General features: G+C 52.9%; 1 non-coding gene across 1 annotated transcript in view; it reads left to right on the top strand.

The window, feature by feature from the left end:
- The first annotated feature begins 3737 nt into the window (after positions 1 to 3737).
- Positions 3738 to 5000, top strand: part of LOC124730351 — a 1909-nt gene continuing 646 nt past the window's right edge. Inside the window, exon 1 of the ribosomal RNA XR_007007982.1 lies at positions 3738 to 5000. This exon is cut by the window's right edge and continues 646 nt beyond it. This is a non-coding gene — a ribosomal RNA (small subunit ribosomal RNA).

Genomic DNA, 5000 nt, shown 5'->3' with positions numbered 1-5000 from the left:
GACGTTTCCCGCACTCGTAAAGTGCAATCCACCCCTATAACGTGCGTTTCATGAAGAGTTATTGCCAATATGCGACATTCCCGCTGTCCCTATACATGAGCCGCGACCTGTACCACTTACGAGCGAGAGACGCGATCGCGTTGCTCACTGTACGGCGTCCGATACCGAGCCATCAGCATGTCGGTCCCCATGCGCGTTGCACTCGCACTCGCAGTCGCAAAAACGTGGGGCAAATATATTACGCGGAAGAGTTATAACAGACCGAGCCCCACTGCATGAGGGGAGTCTTTGTCACTAATGTACACAGATGGAACATTTTGGACTGGAACCAGATTACCCGTACACACGGCGCTGATTAGTAATCAATGCAGAGCCATCAAACTACAGAATATATATACAACTGTCCGTATACATGCTGAAAGAGTCTGCCCACAATGGGAACCACACGTCAGCCAGCCACTCTGATCACGCACCACTCTCTGCTTCTAACGGGCGCACATACAATATGTAAGCACCAGCATGGAACAACATCCAGTGCATCCTCTCCGCCACATTACACAATCCACACTATCACAACCAGACCAGGAGGTCCATGCGGAAAATACAATATCCCACCCTTTCGACATCCACCATTGCGCAGATCAGGCACCAACACCCACACATGTCCTATACAACGGTGCACCCAACATCACAATAGTACCTCCTGTCACAGCGCACAAACAATGACATGAGTCAAAGACACAGGTCTGACACAAGCATAGAATTGGAGCGCCGCCTCTAATAAGCCAAAGGTGCATCCTGACGTGACAAATCTGATCATGTCACAAGCATTCACTTACTATAATCACTATCAACGAACCTGCCGCCCCCGCCCCCCCCTACACCTTTCCTTACAACAACGTGTAACCTAACCTAACCTAACCTATGTTGTACCTTAACCTAACCTATGTTGTACCTTAACCTAACCTATGTTGTACCTTAACCTAACCTATGTTGTACCTTAACCTAACCTATGTTGTACCTTAACCTAACCTATGTTGTACCTTAACCTAACCTATGTTGTGCCTTAACCTAACCTATGTTGTGCCTTAACCTAACCTATGTTGTGCCTTAACCTAACCTATGTTGTGCCTTAACCTAACCTATGTTGTGCCTTAACCTAACCTATGTTGTGCCTTAACCTAACCTATGTTGTGCCTTAACCTAACCTATGTTGTGCCTTAACCTAACCTATGTTGTGCCTTAACCTAACCTATGTTGTGCCTTAACCTAACCCATGTTGTGCCTTAACCTAACCCATGTTGTGCCTTAACCTAACCCATGTTGTGCCTTAACCTAACCCATGTTGTGCCTTAACCTAACCCATGTTGTGCCTTAACCTAACCCATGTTGTGCCTTAACCTAACCCATGTTGTGCCTTAACCTAACCCATGTTGTGCCTTAACCTAACCCATGTTGTGCCTTAACCTAACCCATGTTGTGCCTTAACCTAACCCATGTTGTGCCTTAACCTAACCCATGTTGTGCCTTAACCTAACCTATGTTGTGCCTTAACCTAACCTATGTTGTGCCTTAACCTAACCTATGTTGTGCCTTAACCTAACCCATGTTGTGCCTTAACCTAACCCATGTTGTGCCTTAACCTAACCCATGTTGTGCCTTAACCTAACCCATGTTGTGCCTTAACCTAACCCATGTTGTGCCTTAACCTAACCCATGTTGTGCCTTAACCTAACCCATGTTGTGCCTTAACCTAACCCATGTTGTGCCTTAACCTAACCCATGTTGTGCCTTAACCTAACCCATGTTGTGCCTTAACCTAACCCATGTTGTGCCTTAACCTAACCCATGTTGTGCCTTAACCTAACCCATGTCGTGCCTTAACCTAACCCACGTCGTGCCTTAACCTAACCCACGTTGTCGCCTAACGTAACCCACGTTGTCGCCTAAACCTGCTCTGTAATTGTTATACGACTCGTTCAATTAGTGTAGTGTTGCCCACCCGCAACCCTCGCAATATAGTTCGCTACTCGCACTCCCCGCTCCCCTGTGTATCGCTTCATGTTAAACACCTTGCAAGTCTTGCTCACTTTCCACATGCTCCTGCTGTACACTGTAATGTGGATGGCAGCAGGACGTACATGCCGCCCCTCCCCACGTCCCCACCTTGCCCCCTGCCTTCGCAAGCTGGTTGGTGAGAACTTTGCATGTTCAATGCCCTCCGCATGCGACGTACTCAGGCTACGTTGTGGTGCGGCCTGTGTCAACTGTCCGCTAATGTCGTACGCGTAAACCACAATCTGTACTGCACATTCGTCCTTATGTACTGAATGATACATCGTGGCACATGTGTGACCGTACAACGACTGCGCCCAAAAACGGCGGACCATACAGTGCAAATATTGTGCACGCAGCTACGTGTCGTCTCCCTATGAGAGCTGGATTGCAGTGTGGTACGCCATAGAGACGTGTGGGAGGAACGGACGCCGTGGATGGCGATCAGCATGAGCTGTCTGTTGATGTATTCGGACCTAGTCGTCTCTCCTCACACACCGTGATGGCATGGTGCACCGCGTTCCATATCTGCGACATGCTACAGAGGCCGGTTGACAGTCGTTCGAGCAATGGACATCGCATACGTACGGGGGCCACCTTCCACGTATTGTCTAGGCGTGCACATTTTGTTGCGTGTATGTGGGCAGACGTAGTGTGGCGTGACACCTGACACAGGCATGCAATAATCGTGGAAGTTGCAAATGGCGATGGACGCCTGCGTTTTCTGGTGAAGTTACGCAAATGAACAAATGGTAACCTGTTGTGGTGCGGTTGTTCTCGCTAGGGGTGAATCGGTGATGGCGACGATAGGTTGAGGTACTAACCGGTTGTTCCAGCGATACCCACCATGCCGACGAAACTGAACGGCATCTGGGTGTGAAGCGATACGCGGCGGTGGCTGGGTGGGACCGTCCCCGGCCGGTGAGGGGGCGCCTCCCGGCGTGCTGGCCGCGCGGTGCGTGGGCGCACGCGCTACAGCCGGCTGGTGGGGGCGGCCAGTGGCAGGCGCGCCGGCCGACGGACGCGGCAGGCGTCGCAGCTGCGCGCCGGCGCACCCTGCGCGCGGCGCCGTGCGGCCAAAGTAGGTCCTCGCGGGCCCGGTGCGAAGCGCGGTGGACATCTTCAGTGTGCTGGTCCGATTGAGGACTGTGTGCGTTGAGGATGCGCTGCCGCCCGGCGCTCGGCGCCGCGACGCCGTCTGCTGCTCGGTCGCCCCAGCGGTTCTCGCTGGTGGTTTGTATCGCAGCTGTGCGGATGTGTTGGCGCGTGCGCTGTGCTGGGAGAGTTCGCTTCGGCACCCAAGTGGGGCTTTTGTCCTTCTGTGGCGCTGGCGTTGGAGCTGCCGGTCACCGTAGGTGGCGCGTGTTGTCTCCCGCCGGCAATGCCACGACAGCACGCTCCCGGGCCTCTGTCGGCAGCGGCAAGCTCAGTTGGGAGCACGGGTGGTCGCACCGAAAGCGTCTACTCGCCTAACTCCGGGCGATTGCGCCTCTCTCGAACCCGACCAAGTACTTGGGACGGCGCTGCGCGCCGCCGGGACCTGAGAGGGTTTCGAGGTGTATTGTGCAGGGGAGCTCAGCCTCCTCCTGTTTGCAGAATGATTGAGCGGACGCTTGCGTGTTCGCGCGGGCCCCCGGGACACACTCCCGGGCGGCCGGCTGCTCAGCTCTAGTTGACGCAGCTCCCTGGTTGATCCTGCCAGTAGTCATATGCTTGTCTCAAAGATTAAGCCATGCATGTCTCAGTACAAGCCGCATTAAGGTGAAACCGCGAATGGCTCATTAAATCAGTTATGGTTCCTTAGATCGTACCCACGTTACTTGGATAACTGTGGTAATTCTAGAGCTAATACATGCAAACAGAGTCCCGACCAGAGATGGAAGGGACGCTTTTATTAGATCAAAACCAATCGGTCGGCTCGTCCGGTCCGTTTGCCTTGGTGACTCTGAATAACTTTGGGCTGATCGCACGGTCCTCGTACCGGCGACGCATCTTTCAAATGTCTGCCTTATCAACTGTCGATGGTAGGTTCTGCGCCTACCATGGTTGTAACGGGTAACGGGGAATCAGGGTTCGATTCCGGAGAGGGAGCCTGAGAAACGGCTACCACATCCAAGGAAGGCAGCAGGCGCGCAAATTACCCACTCCCGGCACGGGGAGGTAGTGACGAAAAATAACGATACGGGACTCATCCGAGGCCCCGTAATCGGAATGAGTACACTTTAAATCCTTTAACGAGTATCTATTGGAGGGCAAGTCTGGTGCCAGCAGCCGCGGTAATTCCAGCTCCAATAGCGTATATTAAAGTTGTTGCGGTTAAAAAGCTCGTAGTTGGATTTGTGTCCCACGCTGTTGGTTCACCGCCCGTCGGTGTTTAACTGGCATGTATCGTGGGACGTCCTGCCGGTGGGGCGAGCCGAAGGCGTGCGACCGCCCCGTGCGTGCTCGTGCGTCCCGAGGCGGACCCCGTTGAAATCCTACCAGGGTGCTCTTTATTGAGTGTCTCGGTGGGCCGGCACGTTTACTTTGAACAAATTAGAGTGCTTAAAGCAGGCAAGCCCGCCTGAATACTGTGTGCATGGAATAATGGAATAGGACCTCGGTTCTATTTTGTTGGTTTTCGGAACCCGAGGTAATGATTAATAGGGACAGGCGGGGGCATTCGTATTGCGACGTTAGAGGTGAAATTCTTGGATCGTCGCAAGACGAACAGAAGCGAAAGCATTTGCCAAGTATGTTTTCATTAATCAAGAACGAAAGTTAGAGGTTCGAAGGCGATCAGATACCGCCCTAGTTCTAACCATAAACGATGCCAGCCAGCGATCCGCCGCAGTTCCTCCGATGACTCGGCGGGCAGCCTCCGGGAAACCAAAGCTTTTGGGTTCCGGGGGAAGTATGGTTGCAAAGCTGAAACTTAAAGGAATTGACGGAAGGGCACCACCAGG

This window comes from Schistocerca piceifrons, unplaced genomic scaffold (assembly GCF_021461385.2).
Source record: "Schistocerca piceifrons isolate TAMUIC-IGC-003096 unplaced genomic scaffold, iqSchPice1.1 HiC_scaffold_1238, whole genome shotgun sequence".
NCBI classification, from domain to species: domain Eukaryota; kingdom Metazoa; phylum Arthropoda; class Insecta; order Orthoptera; family Acrididae; genus Schistocerca; species Schistocerca piceifrons.
Note: the sequence above shows the minus strand (reverse complement) of the source record. Positions and strands in the feature narration are given on the sequence as shown.